This window comes from Mytilus edulis, chromosome 1, assembly GCF_963676685.1.
Source record: "Mytilus edulis chromosome 1, xbMytEdul2.2, whole genome shotgun sequence".
In the NCBI taxonomy this organism is placed as follows: Eukaryota; Metazoa; Mollusca; class Bivalvia; order Mytilida; family Mytilidae; genus Mytilus; species Mytilus edulis.
Window position 1 is genome coordinate 93,653,233 of NC_092344.1, and position 21,160 is coordinate 93,674,392.

Genomic DNA, 21,160 nt, shown 5'->3' on the forward strand with positions numbered 1-21,160 from the left:
CTTTACAAAGGAATAGCAGACATGGCAGTATGCATGGCTGAAACAACTGTGGCCAGCACGACGACAGTACATCTTGCACATGATGCAGAGTTACATCCTGCAACATTTATTTTAGTCCAAGATTACTCTGACGTCCAATGGCTGTTTTATCAGACAAGCTGGGGCATTGGGACTTGTGTGTCAAAACAGTGGTTTTACGTCAGAGTAATATCGTTCTTCATGTCTTCATGCAGATGGTTGTGAGCTAGTACAAAGTAGTGTGCATATTCGTATTGTCTTAACATCTCATCCTGAATATGCATTTAATTTTCCGCTGGACGTTAACAGCTTGTTATTGAGCCATCCATAATCTCATCTTACACATGCAGTCAACGGAGGAAATTACCAGTTTTGCAGCTGAGCAACAACAAAGATGACTGACTGGATACATTATCACATCTATGGTAACTCATCTGTCATCTTATATGAAAGAAATGTGATAAATATGCATTTGAGTACAATAAAAGATAGTTTCTTACTTTTGAAGTTTTTGAACTTTCCACAAAATTACAAAACTGTTTACCGGAAGTTAGAAGTATAAAGTAATGTTCAAATACCGAAACCGTGAGAATTCCGTTTTTTTTTTTAAATCACTGATGATCACTGATCATTTTTCAAACCAGAGAAGATATGTGTGTTAGACTTAATATTTAATATTGTTAACGTTAGAACTTACAAGATAGAATAACATTTAGTTTTAAATATTTAATAAAATAAAAAACAAAACATCTTTTATTCGATTTTAAAGGATGTAAAATTAGCATGGACGCAAGTTGGGCATTCCATTCCGGCCAATTACAGAACACAGGCACTCGGCACTTGATTCTATCCATGGAACGACCAGCTTTCAACATACATGTATATTTACGAGTCGTCAATATACAATGATAGCTGGTCTTCAAATGGACAGAAACAAGTGCCTGTGTTACAAAAGCATGGATCGTTTGCCTGTTACTCAGAGACGTATATATGTCTCTGCTGTTACTCTAAAATACCACAAATTTTAACTGTGGATTGAGTGACGTCCATACTTACATCATTGCTGTACAAATAAAATCTGATGTTCCACCAACTAAAAAACACAACAAATATTTACAAATAAGATCAAAGAAAAACTGGGAGACATATCGCCAACAAAGAAACATTGTAACAAAACTAAGACGTCAGTGGCACTGGTGACCAAACACAAAAAGATTTCTGGCCAACACTTAAACCCTTTTTAAAAAACAAAGGTAATCCTTTTGACAACAATATTGTATTGTGTAATGATCAAAACATCATAAATGATCAAGCTAATGTGGCAGAATGTTTAAAAAATTATTGATAAATTCACACGAAACAATGGAGGCAGGCATAATAGTGCTTATTTTTTTGTATAAAAATAAAAGAAAATGTAATAACTAGTGCATTTAATGAAACTATATGGAATTCCTGTACCAAAGAACCTATGGTAAATATGTCTTTGCTAATAAAGTATATTACAATCTGCGACAGTTATGTTTGATTTTATGTGAGGACATGCGTTCCAATTGGTTGAAATATTTCCGATATATAATTATAACTTCAATGCTATTTTCATTCAGTTAAAAGTCGTAATACATCTATGGTAGACAAATTGTAAGGATAAAATACATTAGTGGAATCAATTTGCAATATAGCCATAGTAAGTTGTTTTACTACTATGTTAAAATTTCTGTCTTAAGTTTGTCTTTTAAACATGATGTTATTTTGAATACGGTATTTCTAAACTCTGATTTGATTATTTTCTTTGAAACTTGTATTTAACATTAATGAGGTTATCATGAATTATAGGTTCTGAAATGCATTGTTTGCATAATTTTGTATATTTGTTTGTTTAAATTTCTATGTAAATTGTTACGAATATTGTTTCAAAGGATAAAAGAGTATGTGCTTTTGGGTCCTGTTTACTTAATGCCGTCGACTTTAATAAACTTTAAAATGAAAAAAAAGTATGCTCTATAAAAGAATCGCAAAGTTCAACCTATTTTTATAGCTATGTTCAATGCAATACTGTTCACTACCTTTTCAATCATTGCAGTATATTGTTGGTTCGTATAGATAAATAACTATTCTAACATGACGTCCTTCAAACGCTTTGAGTACACACCCGTGGTAAAATATGAATATATTGCCAGTGCTGTTCCGATTGTACTCCCACGTCATATGCTTTTTTATGAATGAGATACCCGACGTCATAGAACAATGACGTTAGAATGTAAGCATTTTACGGGAAAATACACGCTTGTGAATCCGAAAATCATCACAAGGAAACATACACAAATGATGCTAAAATGTGGCAAAAGCCCTTTATTGTACATCATATAAGACATATAAATAAATTATCATTCAAATTCATCCAAAACTGTCTAAATACATTATTTTAAATAGTTTAATCATGTCACTAATGCAGTTTGCTCCGTTCTTTTACGCTAGTTTATTAGTGCGTTTATTTATGGGAACGGCAAATATTTGCCTACACCTAGAGCGCTTCGATCCAAAAGAATTGCCGTATGTGTCCTATCAGAATCGAAATAATTCATGGGGGCTTGAATATATCTAGATTTTACCACGGGTTGTCCCTTTATGCCGATATTTTACCCCTCGCTATCGCTCAGGGGTAAAATATTTGCCATAAAGGGCCAACCCGTGGTAAAATCACGATATATTCAAGCCCCCATGAATTATTTCTTAATTCTAACATGACGTCCTTCAAACGCTTTGAGTACACACCCGTGGTAAAATATGAATATATTGCCAGTGCTGTTCCGATTGTACTCCCACGTCATATGCTTTTTTATGAATGAGATACCCGACGTCATAGAACAATGACGTTAGAATGTAAGCATTTTACGGGAAAATACACGCTTGTGAATCCGAAAATCATCACAAGGAAACATACACAAATGATGCTAAAATGTGGCAAAAGCCCTTTATTGTACATCATATAAGACATATAAATAAATTATCATTCAAATTCATCCAAAACTGTCTAAATACATTATTTTAAATAGTTTAAGCATGTCACTAATGCAGTTTGCTCCGTTCTTTTACGCTAGCTTATTAGTGCGTTTATTTATGGGAACGGCAAATATTTGCCTACACCTAGAGCGCTTCGATCCAAAAGAATTGCCGTATGTGTCCTATCAGAATCGAAATAATTCATGGGGGCTTGAATATATCTAGATTTTACCACAGGTTGTCCCTTTATGCCGATATTTTACCTCTCGCTATCGCTCAGGGGTAAAATATTTGTCATAAAGGGCCAACCCGTGGTAAAATCACGATATATTCAAGCCCCCATGAATTATTTCTTAATTACGAAACAATTTGAACAGATCTTATTTGACCGCATGCGATCATCTTCCCGCAAATTTTGTTCGGAACCTTTATCACCCTATCCCGATAATTATGGCAACATGATTTGATTAATAGAGGTAATCCGAAAACTCTACACAAAAATGTTAGACACCAAAACGACTGAACGGCATAAAAAGTACCAGCCAAAGGACTGTGAATTTCACGAACCGCCATTGTTTGTTATCTTTAAACGAATAAGGGATAAGCGTTTCACGTAATTAAACCATGCTCACACCACAAGTTCCTGTTAACTTGTAATGCTTGACGATTGATAAAAAAAAACATGCGCCTTTCAAACGGTATGTTAAGATTATGTTTGCCTACGATAAACAAAAAGCTTTGTGTTTCGAAAAAAAGTAACATTAAATAGATTTTTTTTTAATAACAGTTCTATTCTATGTATACTTAGAAGTGCTGACTACTAGGCCAGTGATACATTCGAAGAAATCTGCAATGGCATCGACACAGTGGTTTTAATAATTCATCAAATATACCGGTTAGGGGGGTATTTTCGCGGGTGTAAAATCTCGCCATTTTCATTGAATAAGGTATACGAAATATTTTGGCGGTTATTATTTTAGTGGATTCAAAACTTTTATCAATAACTTTTTATGTGCGGAATTTTATATTTTGGTGAAATTCAAAACAGTGTGGCTGTGACCATTGATTGACAAATTAAATTCATCCATTGACTGGGACAATTTAGGTGAACGTTTGTATGTAACGACCACGGCTCACTATGTACTTTTTAAAGACACTTAAACTATGGGGTCACCAAAGGTTCTCAACACCTTAATAAAGTAATTCGAAGAATTAATCAGAAATAACACGATGTTTTGATTTATATCAATTATATAAATCAAAACATAAAGGTTATTCCTGATTAATTTTTCGAATTATTTTATAATTAAAGGCGTTAAGAAACCTTTGGTGACCCCACAGTTTAAATGTCTATCGTAGGTACGTCGTGAACAGTGGTCGTTACAGACAAACGTTCACGTAAATTGTCCCAGTCAATGGATGAATTTAATGTGTCAATCAATGGCCACAGCCACACTGTTTTGAATTTCATTCTATAATATCCGCGAAATAAGCGAAAATTTACACCCCGATGAAATAACCTGCTATACGGTACCAGGTAAATAATGTTGTGCACTAGACGCGTGTTCCGAATAATCGAATAAGTAGGCAAACAATGTTGACAAAACTATTTTCACTTGATACATAGAAAACAAATCTACAAATACAAATCTTAATGATTAAAAAAATCATCGTGATGAAACGCTCAGATATCAAATAAGATGTTGTTTAATTTCCAATGAGACAACTCTCTACTTGAGACAAATTAATTACTTACATCATCATACAATACTTATCTTATTAAAACCATCTTTTATGAACTCCAACCGGAAAGAAACAGGATTATTGAACAACATATCTAGACAAGGTTAGAAATGCAAATCTGGTGCAGAAAAAAATGGTACCGTTAATGTTATTAGCTGAGTTTTCATTAATTATCTGTCATCCGAATACACAGTTATGAATTAGACTATTTACCGGATTTGTAATACCATAAGCAACACGACGGGTGTTACGTGTGGAGCAGGATCTGATTACCCTTCCGGAGCACCTGAGATCACGCTAAGTTTTTGGCGGGGTTCGTGTTGCTTAGTCTTCAGTTTTCTATGTTGTGTATGCTGTACTGTTATTTGTATGTTTGTCTTTAATTTTTAGCCATGGCGTTGTCAGTTTATTTTCAATCTATGAGTTTGACTGTCCTGCTGGTATCATTCGTCCCTCTTTTAAGAATATGACACAATCATTGTTTTCATTTGTTTCATGTATTTGAGCTATAATTAATCTTGCTATTTGTTAAAGGACTTTTGATTTTAATTTCCCTGGAGTTCGGTTTTTATTATTATATTACTTTTCAGAAAAGGATATATAAATGACTTACTTTAAATGATAAAAATAACTCCACGGAAACCTCAAAATACTTAAGGTGTCAGACCACCAATTAAAAATCCCTATCTGTTCAACCAAATTTTGCAATTTTCACAGCTTTCTAAATATTTTACCTTAAGTTTAACTTCAAGGAAACCAGGTATATCCTGAATTGTACATGTATCACCTTCCTACATGCCAATTTTCAACCAATGTTTAAAGTCTTGTAACAAATTTCTGATTTTGAAAAGACAGGTACTACCAAAATAACTCCCGGTTTTCTGGAAATCTTAAATTAGTGTACTATGTAGCGCATTAATCCTGAATTTTTAATGCAAACTCATAGACAAGTGAATTTTGGCTCAAAATGGTCTAAATATATTTCCCTTTCACCAAAAGTTTCATTTCTGCAAATTTGTTGGTTAGTTTAAGTAAACAATGACATCAAAAGCACTATTTTGTGTCAAAGTAGGACTACTTTTACATACGTTCTAAATTGGAGGGAGTGATTGGTGGTCTGACACCTTAACCCAACAGGTAAAAACAATTCTTGGAAATCGAAACATCATCGTCAGTATATGATTCGTAAAAATAAACCATTTTAAATGTATGCTTTTTAGAAGAGAAACCAATATGCTTCCTATTACTTATTCAACGCCTAGTTCAGGCTTCTTAATGTAGGAGCATATGATGAATAAAAGTAAAATAACAAAAATACAGATCTCCGGGAAAATTGAAATCGGAAAGTCTATTATAAAATGGCAAAATCAGAAGCTCAAACACATCAACCGGTTGGAAAACAACTGTCATATTCCTGACTTGGTCCATGCATTTCCTTATGTAGACAATGGTGGAATAAATCTGGTTTTATACCTAGACAAACCTCTCACTTGTATGCAAGAAGCATAGAATTCTACTTTACAATTCTTTGCAAATTTGAGCTAGCAAGCATATTAAGCGTGTTCCAGGGACGCTTTTCAAACATCTCAATTTCATTATCAAAGCAACAGAAAATGTGAATTCAAGAGTCAGTTTAAATATCAACTTTACGTAGAAAAATCTGCATGGTAAAGCAATCTTGCAAACCATTGTAAACAATTTTCACATGTAACAACTTTTAACCAAAGCGACTTATTCTTAGTTTACACGGTTTTTTTTATTATCAAACACCCATGCCACCAAATGTAAGCCTAACAAAGGCACGTAGCTAAGAGAATAACTAAACAAAGGCACGTAGCTAGAAGAACCAATAAACAAAGGCACGTCGTTTTGATAGAAATGCTAAAAAGCCAAAAAATTCCGATTGTAAAATATAAAAGAACGAAATGAATATAATTTGCAGCAAAAATCATGTTATTAAATTAATCTATCAAAACACAAATTATTAAATCACGAATATATCATATTGGCTTGAAGTTAATACCAATGGCACCTGGCAAAAATACAAAAATGTCTATACTAAAAGACTAAAATGAATTTGCTAGAACACTACGATGTCGGTACATGTTCAGACAAGAAAAAAGCGACATTCATCCTATTCGTAGCTATACAGGATATCAACCTGCTTCTACGTGCCATACATTAGAAAATTATATCGATTACATAAAGCTTGATTAATATTTTCTACCAATAGAAAAAATATTTAAAAACAATCTTATTAAGGGCGAAAGAATAGCAGTACACAATTTGAAAAATGATGGAACAATAGACACAAAAAAGGCAGATACAAATTCAAATTGTGATAGACTACATAACAGAAGTCACAATGCATCTAAATACTCTGCATTACTGACAATTAGATTCATTTAACATGGCAGAATTGAAAAACCAGTGCATTGAGTATGTTTTTCATTGAATCTGTTAAATCTTTAATCGACTAAATATCATTTAAATTTGAAAAACCAGTGCATTGAGTATGTTTTTCATTGAATCTGTTAAATCTTTAATCGACTAAATATCATTTAAATTTGATGAACTAGATGCATGATTAGGGAGAATTTATATTCCTCCAAAAATTTACTGTCTTGCAGCGGATACGGTCAAACAAATACAAGTGACCATAACAAACTAACATACAATCTAGCTAATTCGTGAAATTAAGAAACGTATCATGAAACACTGGCATTTGTTACAGTTTGACGAGGATTGTGTACAAATATTTTTAAATGCTGCACCGAAACACTAAGATAGTATCGGGTCCTATCGTGCAATACGGGTTGCGTGGTACATGTGTGTTTAAATAACAAAATATATGGTTTCGGGTATACCTTTATAGCTCTGATGGTAGTACTTCTATTTCAATACTCATGTTGTCAGTAATATACTGTGGATTCATTATTTTTCGTTGGATACCAATTTTCGTGGATTTCGTGTGTGCAGGTGAATCACGAATTCAAATGTTCAAAGAACTGAAAATTTCCCAGTTGGTTGTATGTCGAGTTTGGCAAAACCAAGAAATCAAATATCCTCGGAAATGCAGACTTTCATCAATCTACGAAAATTGATACCCACGAAAATAAATGAATCCACAGTAATCAGAATAATCTATGGGTTTCTAATATGAACTTTGTTTTTGCAGACCACCATGTTGTTAAATGGAACAACACTAGAAGAAATCAGTGGCATTTCAGTACCACTCAGAATAGTTTTTGTTGTCATGACAACTGTCCCAGTACTCGTCAATATATTTTATGTCGTCGTATGCTTTACTACACTAAAAAAGAAATTTCACAATCTGTTAATACTGATGTTATGTATCGGAGACAGCATACTGTCATTATCATTAACGATGTTTCTACTTATGAAACTTATTGATACGGCAAGTACAAGTGTACATATGTGTGTTGTACAAACATTTTTTGTATGTTACGGCTTAGTTTTCACATATACAATGGTATTTTGGATATGTTGTGAGCGATATGTTGTAGTGAAGAATTACAACTTTGGAGTACAGAATTTCCTTGAACGATTTAAATTAATTATCATTGGTGGTAGTAATGCACTTGGTTTTTTATTTACTTTCGAACTGGTTGCATTTGTTCCTCACGAACAAACAATCGAATTCTGCACTGTACCAAATTTATATGGAAAAAATTTAAAGGTGTTCATTCTGTTTATAGGGTTTTCGTTAACTCTTTTTGCTACAAGCATTATATTTTTATGCATAATGACAAGTATTCGAATATGGAGTTTTTTCTTTAAAGCATCAAACGTTAACATTATTACTCCAGATCACCAATTCAAACAAGAAGATATGGAATTGGCTGATAAGGATGATGACATGCCTTGTGAGTGTAAAAACTGCACGATTATGAATAATTCCGTTAACAGTTCTAGGAAAGAAGACAGTACCATTGTAGATTTAAACAACATTGATCAATCGGATCTGAAGTCAAATGATCTAAACCCGGAAGAAATGTCGACACGAATAAGTCAGATCGTTTCACAATGGAAAAAAGAACGTGAAGGCGAAAACGGAAAAGGGTTGTTTCTACCAGAACGTAAGGTAACTAGGAGAAAGTTTAAGCCTGGTTCTTGGGAGAAAAGAGCATTTGTAACGAGCCTTCTTATCGCAGCAACCACAATATGTCTAACATTTCCATTCGTATTTTCATTTTGGTTAGACTTTATGCATGGTGCTAGATATACATCACAGAAAACAAGACTATTTTTATTTATCCCTCTAATTTTGAATAGTTTAATCAACCCATTCATATATGCTTGGCGTATTCCAGAAATCAAACAAACGATAAAGAAATGCTTATGCTGCAGGGAATAGTTTTATTTATTTTAGAACAATGTATAATAGTTGTACTGATGTACAGTAGTTGTCGTTTGTTTATGTAATTTATACGTGTTTCTTGTTTCTCGTTTTTTATATAGATTAGACCGTTGGTTTTCCCGTTTGAATGGTTTATCACTAGTAATTTTGGGGCCCTTTATAGCTTGTTGTTCGGTGTGAGCTAAGGCTCCGTGTTGAAGGCCATACATTGACCTATAATGGTTTACTTTTATAATTTTTTATTTGGATGGAGAGTTGTCTCATTGACACTCACACCACATCTTCTTATATCTATAAATTCATACAGTATTTTTTTTCCCGACTAGTTCATATATAGCCATAATGTAACTGTACTATTGTCTTATTTCGTATTCTTGTTTTTCGTTTTAGCTTATGTGCTTTGTTGGTATGCCATTTTGCTTTTCTTTGTTAACACTGTTGTTTGTTTTATAGTATAAAGATTATAACACAATGTGATTTTAATCCTGGCATCTATGATGAGTTTATTTGACTGCTGTTGAGAATAGAAAGGAGGAATGTGTCGAAGAGACAACAACCCTTCCAAAAAGCAAAATAAAAAAAAATTAAAAAAGAACAGCCGAAGGCTCTTTTATACAGCGAGAAAATTCCGCACCCGGTCTTGGATTTCAGCTGTCACACAAAAACAAAATGTGTACTAGTTCAGTTGAAGTGGACGTCATACTACACTGTAAAACATATAATTGAACTAAACTAAAAAAAATTAAAAAAAAACATACAAGACTAACAATGTCAGAGGCTCATTCCTTGGGACAGCCACAAACAATGCGGCGGGTTCAAACAACTTTTGTGAGATCTCACACCTCCCCTAAACCTCTAGCAAATGTAGATATAACTCACACACAACATTACACAGATAGTTAAACTCAATTTGAAAGAAGTCCGAGTCCGATGTTACAATTAGAATAGGTTACAAAAGAAACTAAGCAAAATGACAATGATATATACATTAACAAAGAGCTACAAGCAGTTACTCACATGGCAGCTCCAGAACCCAATTAAACTGATTGAAAGATTATGTCTTCATCGTATGAAAATCAAGCAGAATCACTCCCGTTAGGGTTTAGTAACATACCATCATAAAATATATTAGAAGAACATAACCTGTATAATCCAAACAACTGGTTTAAGAATAATTTCCGATGCAAAGACCATATTAGTAAATCAATATCAATACCAAAATATGCCATCTTTAATGACCTGACAACATAAGGATGCATGTACTAAGTCAGGAACATGACAGTTGTTTTCAATTCGTTTGACATGTTTGAGCTTTTAATTTTGTCATTTCACAAACTTTCCGTTTTGAATTTCCCTTGAAGTTCGGTATGTTTGCTATTTATTTTTTTGTCGATATAATTGAATTTTATGCAACTGTTATTATTTGACTATTTACCGGATTTGTTATAACATAAGTAACTAGACGGGTGCTACATGTGGAGCAGGACCCTCCCGGAGCACCTGTGATCACCCCTAGTTTTTTGTGGGGTTTATATTGCTTTTTCTTTAGTTTTCTATGTTGTGTCATGTGTACTATTGTTTGTTTGTTTGTCTTTTTCATTTTTAGCCATGGCGTTGTCAGTTTATTTTCGATTTATGAGTTTGACTGTCCCTCTGGTATCTTTCGTCCCTCTTTTATACAAGTGAGAGATTAAACTAGCTTTAAATCCAGGTTCAATCTATAACTGCCTACACAATGAAAAAAACCGTACAAAGTTAGAAATATGACTGCTGTTTTTCATTCGTTTCATGTGCTTGAGGTACTGATTTTGCTGTTTGATAATGTACTCTTGGAGTTCGGTATCTTTGTTATTTTACTTTTTTCATATTATGGTATAAACGACTTCCAGCTAGATGAGTCCTAGATTGGTATAAAGTTAAAACATCATTATTTCTCAAATAAGATAAGACTCCTATGATGAGATAAAAACTAGAAACAAACCCTTTGGCCCTTCCGATCCCTTATTCAAACACTTAAACTGGATGACAGTTGAACAGAGAATAACATATCACAAGTTTGTGATGACATTTAAGTGCATCAAAATTAATGCCCCATCATATCTTACTAACAAGTTTCATTATGTTTTAGACAGAAATCCATACCCCTTGAGAAATGCTGGTCAAGAAAACCTCATACCCCCTAAACCCAAAATAGAATTGTTTAAAAAATCTTTTATGTATTCTGGACCATTCTTGTGGAATAATTTGCCAATACCACTAAGATAGATTACAAATGTTGATTCTTTCAAAAACAAAATAACAGATCATTTGTTGAAATCATCTAATTATGTCATTATTTTTATGTTTTCCTAACATTATTATCATACTTGACTTTTATACTGTTGTATGCAATGTGTATGTTGGCATTTTGTTTATGATGTTTTATGATAAGGGCCTCAAAGAAGATTAGTTATATAACTAACTGTGTAATCCTCTTAAAATAAAGTGTTGTTGTTGTTTGTTGTTATCATGTTTATCTCTTTTACATGTGAATGAATAACAAAAGTCACAAAAACATGAACTAGGCATCTTATAGCCTTTACGGATTTGATTTCATCTTGTTCCAATATATTTCAATGATATTTTAAGAATTGTGCATCTGTGCAGAAATGTTCTGATCACTTTGTGTTAATATAAATAGCAACAAAGTAACCAACTCTGCAAATATAAATAAAGATCGATAAACAAGTTTCCCTCTTAAATAACATCATTAGTATTCATCAGATGACTATTATTTACAATATCAATTTGCTGTATCAGATATGCCATAAGAAAACCTTTACAGTAATATATAAGTTGTAAACTATGGAGTTCGTGTTGTTTATTCTTTAGTTTTCTATGTTGTGTCGTGTTTTTCTGTTTGTCTTTTTCATTTTTAGCCATGGCGTTGTCAGTTTGTTTTAGATTTATGAGTTTTACTGTCCCTTTGGTATCTTTCGTCCCTCTTCTACTTACGTTTTTTGGTACATTTCTACCCTCGTATATATCAGTACTGTTCGGCAAGACAGAAAATTGTAATGTTATAGGATCATTTTAATGACAGCGACTACCCATGAGAGGCAGAAGCCCCCAAAGTGATATTCAAACAGTCGAAAACAATCTGAAGATGAATTTAAGAACGAAATACGGCGAACAGCACAAATCCCAACAGAGAAAACTAAAGACGGAACAACAAAGTCAACACAAGCACAAACCGTGGCATATGAGGTAAAACCCGTTTTACGACCGAGCAAAACTCCGCCTATAAATAACTAGATCCCAAAATTTCGTAATGTTTAAATACCAAACCTTCATCCTGCAGCTACAAACAGAATGACCACTAACTTGAAAAAGTGATGAGACGGCACAAAGTTTGGTAAAAACAGTTAAATTGTGCTCGCTACTACAGGAGGTTATCTTATGTAGGATTTTTCTTAAATACCGTTCGGAGCACAGAATGAAATATGGAATAGAAATGGGGAATGTGCCAAAGAGTCAACAACATTGACCATAAAACAGAAAACAGTCCAAGGCCACCAATGGGTTTTCAACAAAGTGGGAAAATCCCGCACCCGGAGTTGGACATCAGCTGACCACTTAACAGAAACGTTTACTACTTCAGTGAACATGGACGTCACACTAAACTCTGAAATATATAAATGAACTTCACATTTGGTTAGCTTTTGTAGTAACTCATTGATAGAAAAATATCGACCCAAACACAGAAACAACAAATTCTTACAAGCATATTATATTATTCAAACGGGCAATATTTGTGAGAGATCAGTGACCTTCAGGAAGAAAGAACTATTATAAATAAATCATATGTTTTGCCATCACTATCAATTCAGTAAAGACAAATATGCTATATACAAATGGTTTTTAAAACAAACGAACAAGTCAGTGATGGTTTTTAGAGTATATATTTCTAAAAGAGGGACGAAAGATATCAGAGGGATAGTCAAACTCATAAATCGAAAATAAACTGACAACGCCATGGCGAAAAATGAAAAAAACCAAACAGACAAACAATAGTACACATGACACAACATAGAAAACTAAAGAATAAACAACACGAACCCCACCAAAAACTAGGGGTGATCTCAGGTGCCCCGGAAGGGTGAGCAGATCCTGCTCTACATGTGGCACCTGTCGTGTTGCTTATGTGATTACAAAAGACTAATTCGGTAGGTCACATTGATGAAAGGGAAGGGGATTGCAGTAACGACGTCTTAACTAGTACGATAATTACGAGCTTGTAGCGTCGACTCAAATTTTAATGTTATCGGTGTCTGATCATTAAATTAATAAGCCCGTGTTTTATCAACAAGTTCATCGGAAAGTGTCTAGACCTAAAAGATAAATATTCAGTGTCTACTACACAAATAATACAAGATGCCATTGATTTATAGGGGATAAACTAGTGTGTTTTTATTTAGATTAAAAGTGTTCCCTTTTACTGCCTTCGCGCTATTGTGTTTCTGGTTTGGTCTAATGAATGGTATACATTTATTCCGCTATCGAGTTCTTTGCTTTTGGCTTCCCTAGTTCATCTGGGCTCTGAGGAGCGATTTCGACGTAATATGTTTACAGTATCGAGAAGGTGAGTGCTATATACGGTATGAACTATCAACTACACATGTTTTATCGACGTATCTGTCAATATATTATCATTTGCAAAAACGTTTTTGTTGGCGTCTTTGTTAGATTTATATACATTTTGTTGATTTTTTAAAGTCAAATGTGGTGTGTGTTTAAACAATTTTGATTGTTGCATTTCAATCATTGTCAAAGTTAACATTATATGTTTCTTTTTTGGTTTTTTTCATTTTTTTTTAATCCGGACTGTACACAATTGTCACACAAGCGGGAGGTTAAGCTAAGAGTTGAAATATAACACACAAAAAAACGAACTTTCAGACAAATAATAAAAGAGAAGCCCATAAAATCTGACAGAATCAAACGCTATCAATTAATGGAACAAGTAAAAACAATTATCATGTAACTTTCGTCTAATACAAATATGTTTGATGAACAATTCAGATTTTCAAAACAAGTCTAAAAAAAACCATTTTGATTGTAAGTAGTGGGGTAAAAATGCTACCACATATATCATGAAATGTATAGTTTGACTAAAAACATACTGCATCTTCATTTGGAAAATATTGCATTTAAAATGAAATAAATAGTTTTTATTCATTGTTTCAAAAGAAAAGCATAGTATTACATTGTTACAATGACATATACTTTTGCTATTTCTTTGCTATTGAATATATTTCTCACTTGAATTTGACAGTTGTAGGAAATTAATATTAAATTTGATTGCAGTAAAAAATGTCCGGGTCATAAACATATATCTTGTGTGTTTCAAAGCACCATTATTTCTTTATTTGGTGATTATATAGCATATATTGAAAATTTATGGTTACTAAAGCTTGTACGCAGATAAAAAAGAGACACAATTTGATTGGTTAACTTCCAGTGATGGTTATTTTCTTATATGCAAATAAATGTAATGTAAAATTTTGTCATTAGTCCTGAAAAAAATGAAACGTTACTTAAGGTGAGTATTTCTTTATTTGAAACACAGACAAATTCTGCACAATTTTTTAAAAAGTGTAAATTTAACAAAGACTTATATGAGAAAATCAATAGTGGTTATTACACCTTAATTTACGTTCAAACTAAAATGAGAGGTTGACATCTTATATGTGTATAACGAGTTTTACCATGTTGCTCGTTTAGTCTGGTCAATTTGAATGTTCCCCCTTTAAAACAACCTTGAAAGGCTAATAATAATCAATTTCCCACTCTATTAGTAATGGTAAAACATAAAAAAAATTCTGTTTGTCGCTTTAAATAATTTAGGACTGGACGTATATATATATTTTAATGCAATATATTTTTTTTATTGCAAAAAACATGTTTTCTACACGAAGTGCATATTTACAATTTCATATCAGAAAATATCTTTGCTCCACATGAGCAACACTTTTTTCGATTCGCCCTTACTGTAGACTGGTGACAGTCAGTTGTGTGTTAAAAATTAGGTTAAACTCATTTGATTACTCAGGGAAAATATTATAAAAATATTCTTATTAACGATAAATCAATGAATATGTAAACTTTTCCGTTATGTTTTGTTACCTTAAAATGGCGCAAATGTATTTTTATAATTTATTTTTGCGCAAATGAAAGATTGTTTTTTGTAAAAATTGAAGCAAATGCAGAACAGTTTGCTTGAAGTGAACCCGATAATCTTCATAAGTTTTTCAGTGCTAGTATGTTGGTGTTTTGTACAGGCAAATATAAACTACTGAACACCGGAGAACATATCACTAATGAGTCTTTTGTAGACGAAACGCGCGTTTGGCGCAAATACAAAATTTTAACCCTGGTATCTATGATGAGAATATTTACAACCACTGGGTCGATGCTATTCCTGCAGGAAATTTTATTCCACGAGGGTATCACCAGCCCTGTAGATGGTCATAAATAAAAATGAACTGTTTAGAAAACTTTAAAATTCTAAGGCTTTTCTACCTAAGGAATATATTACTTTATCTATATGTGGCAAAACTTTTAAGAAATTTAGGTCCTTTGCTCTTCAACTTCGTACTTCATTTGGCCTTTTTATTTATTTTTCATTCGAGCGTTAAATCTTCCGAATTTGGTTTGAATCACTGTGTATGATTTTGTAATCTTTTGTTTTGCATTATCCATGACAAGATCTTGCATTATCCGATTGTCATTACGCATTCTCTCGAATCAATTTCTCTCAATATACAAATCTTTAAAATACAGCAAACATATGTATTTTCGTGTGAATGCTATTCTATAAAAAGGATTTGCCAAATATAGAAAGATGTCATTATCTATTCCGATATGTGCGTCCATGCAACCGTTCCTTGTCAGGTTAAAATTCTGGTTAAACGTTGGTCAACACGAAGTAAAACCAGTTTAGTACACATTTCAAAATACAATCATTACTAGTATCTTAATGAGGATTTTGACACTAATTCAGCTGTTCTGTGCACAATAACAAGTGAGAGAGTTTGAAGGGTGTCGGAAGTCCTATATGGACACATATTCGTCCTTCTGAAAAGTATTTGAATATAGGTGTTTATGCTTTAAACTCAAATATACCAAAATCAAACATGTATATTACCAAGAGTAAGTAATTACGGATTAACTTTGCTTGTTGAGTACTATTAGTTTAACCTGCTATATATAGCCCTGTCAGTCAAAGTACAAATGGTACTATCACATTTAGAAATAAAGCTTTTGTCTAAAAAAATTGAATAACATCATTAATTGTTTTTTGCAGTTGATGATCATGGTAAATGGAACACTTGAAAAAAGAAGTGTCATTACAATATTATTAAAAATATGACTCTCCGTAATAAAAAAAACACTTTCCGCACTAACTAGTATGTGTTATGTTTTCGTATGCTTTAATACCATCTGCTCTATCGTTAAGTGTTCACATGAAGTAAATATGCTTCCCTCTTGCATGTTAACACTAAATAGACCTTAATAACAGAGTTACATGAATGTTTGATTTTAACACACAGACTGCTCCATAAGAGTTAAGACGAGGAATGATCGGAATAGACACTGCAAACATTTTATGGTCATCATCCAAAAAATGTTTGTGTCTATGTCTTTACAAAATGTTAAGCCTTGTGTCTTTGATGACATTTCTTATGTAAACCAATTGTATTTTATGAATGAAAATGTAAATATCGTGATCTAGTACAATCTCAATGAAACTGCGTTGACAGTCTTTACATATAATATTGTTTAAAACTCATTGTTATTGATAGTCATCGACAACCACAAAAACGGTTAATTGTTCATTACTGCCAATAACATTACTAGATACTCTCCTGTACATTATCATGATTTATAGAACAGGTATATTTATTATGAAAACAAATGAAACCATTTAACACAAACTTATAATAAATGAAATGGACACAATATAAATTGTCCGAAAAACCTAAGACATTAACATTTGAAAGCCAGGGATGCGTAAAAAACAATAGAACTTTACAGAATAGCCAAATTACCCAGGGTCAACTTTGCATGAGGTTTCTAAACTATAGTTTCTAAATCATTTCTTAATTCATAAATGTTGAATTTTGAATACGTACATTTATATATTATGAATTATGTCAGTGTCGTAGCAGACACTATTACGTTTATACCTCTGAGATTAAATGAATGTGTACGGGAGCCATATATGAATCGCATCGAATTGTCTTCCTTTGACCAGAAACGTCTCTCATTATGTAAAGTTGCTTGTAAAGAATTCACTATTAGTGATTTGATAACACTACAACACGTGGCCCTTTAAACGTATTATCAGAGGACCTTAAAGGACTGAAACAAAAATAATCCTACCAAAAACAGGTTTGGATTGGATAAGTGTTTTATCCAGCAAACCGCAAGAAATAAATGGGTACACAAACGCAAATAAAAAGGCGAGTTCAATGAATTTTCTGTCAGAATTTTTTTCCTCCCCAATACCCTCAAATTCCATATGATCGTCCCTGATGGGTAATTATATAACTCAACTTTCCAAAATTATTAAAGTTCAGACCTGTAATAACTCGCGTGTTCGTACATATAAGAGGAGTATAACAAAATCGGAGAATTATATTTCAATTAGTTTGCACAGCTCGTGTTTGTAGATGGCAACTGTTTTAAATTCACTTAAAGTCATCATTGACGTACAGACTTTGATAATTGTTTGCACAGGCTTTAATATTAAAAGTACAAAACTCAAAAATGAAACCGTTCACAAATCAACAGCAAAAATAACGATACGGATAAATCAACACATCCTCTATCAAATGATGAACTTTGAATGATATTTTGGTTCTGTTCAATAACAGAAAAATAAGGGGAAAAAACAAGTCGGGGAAACAATTCATATAAATGCTGTATCAAAGAATAATCGTCTACGACATAGTAGAAAATATTGAATATCAAATTAAACTCTTTGCAGATGACATTTCTTTATATATTGTTAGTTACAATCCATCAGAATCAGCTTGTACGTCTTTGAATATTGATTTAGACAAAATTCACAAATGGTCCAAGAAATAATCTTGTTAATTTGAATGCGCGATATACAGAAACTATGATTATTTCAAAAAAATAATTAATAAACCTCACCACCCCCATTAAAAGTGAAAAGAGTTAAAAATAGTTGCAAAGCATAAACATCTTTGTGTCTTTTTTTCAAATAAAGGAAGCTGGAATGACCATATTGAATATATCATTAAAACATCATACACAAGAATAAACATAACCCCGCTGCATTTTTGCGCCTGTCCCAAGTCAGGAGCCTCTGTCCTTTATTAGACATGTATGTTCATTAATATGTTTTGGAGTTTTTAGTATGACGTCAATATTTTTTCCCAGGACCTTCACTGTATATAGGAAGAAATTAACACAAATGTCGCGGTTCTGTGTACACGAACAAGTGACAGAGAAAGAAGGGCATAGTACGTCCTATGGATATTCGTCTTTCTAAAAAGAATTTTATGTTATCAACTCATACATCATTATATGCCAAAATCAAACATGAATATATCCAAAAGTAAGTAATTACAAATTTACTTCAACTGTAAACTTATGTTAATTTAACTTGCTATATGGAGATCTGTTCATAGTACAAATGTGTCTATCACATTTAGAAATAAAGCGTTTGTGCAAAACGCCTAGCGTGAGTCTGGTGAGTAACATCGTTACATTAATTTTTTTTAGCAGACAATGATTGTGTCCAATGAACCCAACTTGAATATAGAAATGGCGTTACACCAATATTACGAATAGGTCTTCCCGTCATAAAAAAATCACTTCCCTTACCAGTCAGTATATTTTATGTGTTCGTATCCTTTGCATACTATCTATATTATCGTATAGAGTTTGTCAGCTTTTACATACAGTAAAAACGCTACGCTCTGACATGTTCACACTAAAAGAAACCTTATTTACAGAGGTATGGGACTTTTCTTATGTAAAATAAACTTTTATTTTATGAAAGAAATGTGTATAAATAAATTCATCATAGATACCAGGATTAAAATTGTGTATCTGCGCCAGACGCGCGTTTTGTTTACGAAAGACTCATTAGTGAAACTCGAATAAAGAATTGTTAAAAAGGCCATAGAAAGTACGAAGTTAAAGAGCATTGAGTACCAAAATTTTGCAAAATACAGCAAAGGTTATCTATTCCTGAGGTATAAAGTGATCAAGTAATTTCTCACTGAAAGGCCGTTAAAAGTTATTGTAAAGAAAATCATTTTAATTGATAGTCACCCACAATAAGGGTTAATTGTTCGGTGATGACGACAATGCCAGAACTGGCCCCTCCCCTTATAACAATTTCAATAACAGACATTCTTATTATTAAAAGAAACAATTACACACAATGTTCTAATAATCAAATGGGCACGTTATAAATGCCGTGCGTCCGAAGTGCTTTTCTGGAATAACCATCATCAAACCTAAATATTTGAAAGCCAGGGATGCGTAAATCCACTCAAACAGAATAGTCAAATTCATCTACGGTCAATGATTAATTTCTTATTTATAAATGGAAAATTGGAATAAGTATACGTACATGTATATGTTACAAATCATGTCAGTACTTCGTCATGTCAGTACCAAAGTACTGACTACTGAGTTATTGGTATTACGTTTATGGGACACTTCGAATTGTCTTCCTTTGACCTGAAGAAACCAATAATATCTCCCGGAATGTTGGTGAAATTCAAATTGTAGCTATAGTAGTAAAGAATTCACTATTATTAATTTGATACTAAAACAACAATTGGTTGACTTTTTCATTCAAAGATGACCTTAGTTATGACTATAGATTCGCGTTACAGGTGGCACGATAGTATTTGCATTCCAGAAATTAGGTTGCTCTTTTGTGTATCCTACCTAACTAAGTCAATGTATCTGAACAGTGTGATTGGACAAAAAAAGCAGTATCAACTGACATACTTTCCCAAACTGAGGGATGAATCAGGTGTAGAAAAATATGAAATAATTTTACATGAATCTTTGATTTTTTTTTAAATTGTGTATTCACTGCATGATAAAAGACCTAAAACACTAGTGGCCTTAGGTTTTTTTAAAATACAAAAAAGGAAACGGTCGTGATACACATTCAAATGAAATAATAAAATGAAAGTACTTCAGTTAACTGTGAATGTAGAATTTTTGGCAGTGTTAGAAAGTGGTGAAAATTCCAAAAAGGCTATCATTATCCCTTATGGGCCAGGAAATACTACCATGCCACAACAGGTAGTCCATGCTTATCAGTAGACGCGCACTTCTGCCGAGGAACCCCTGTTCACAATTCAAGTGTTTAGGATTTTCTCTCTTATATGAAATATGAGTTAAATCAAAGCATATTTTCTTATTTCATATCAAGGAAAAATCTGGCCGCTTAAGATTGTGGTTGAGGTGGTGGATGGTTATATAAGTAATATAGAAATGAATATTTTGGTCAGGACGGAAGCGAAATTAATTTTGTCCAAAACAAAAATGAATAAATGTTTAACCCAACAAACTGCAAGAAATAAATAGGTTCACCGATCGCATTTTATGAACATTTCTTCATAAAAAATCTTGCTCCTCAACGCTCTCCAATATCAAATGGTCGTCCATGTTGGGTCATTATAGATAAACAACTCTTGTCCGTGAATGCCAATTAATTTACACTCACCTGAAATCGTCAGTCTAGTACCTGCTTTGGTAATTATTTGCACAGACAATACAATGATTAAATAGATAAAGAAGAAAATACAAAAAGGAAAACAAAAACGTCCACAAATCACCAGAACACTGAACTTTGAATGGTATATAGGTTCTGTTCTCTTAGTACTACCCATCATGCAATTGTTTATTTGTATAAGTAGGAAATTCATTAATGATAAGAGGAGGACGGATTGGGGGAAACGACAATAGCTTCTAGGT

The 21,160-nt window shown here is 32.8% G+C and overlaps 1 protein-coding gene across 2 annotated transcripts in view; it reads right to left on the minus strand.

Annotated features, from left to right (window-relative positions):
• LOC139495427 (cell cycle checkpoint protein RAD17-like) overlaps positions 1 to 588 on the minus strand; it is a 32,993-nt gene extending 32,405 nt beyond the window's left edge. Inside the window, exon 1 of one of the 2 annotated variants that reach the window (XM_071283720.1) lies at positions 519 to 588. The gene's annotated coding sequence lies outside the window, so the exon portion shown is untranslated. Of the gene's footprint in view, positions 1 to 385; positions 493 to 518 lie in introns of those variants that run through there. The other variant, XM_071283725.1, reaches the window with a different exon arrangement.
• Between the last annotated feature and the right edge of the window lie 20,572 nt (positions 589 to 21,160).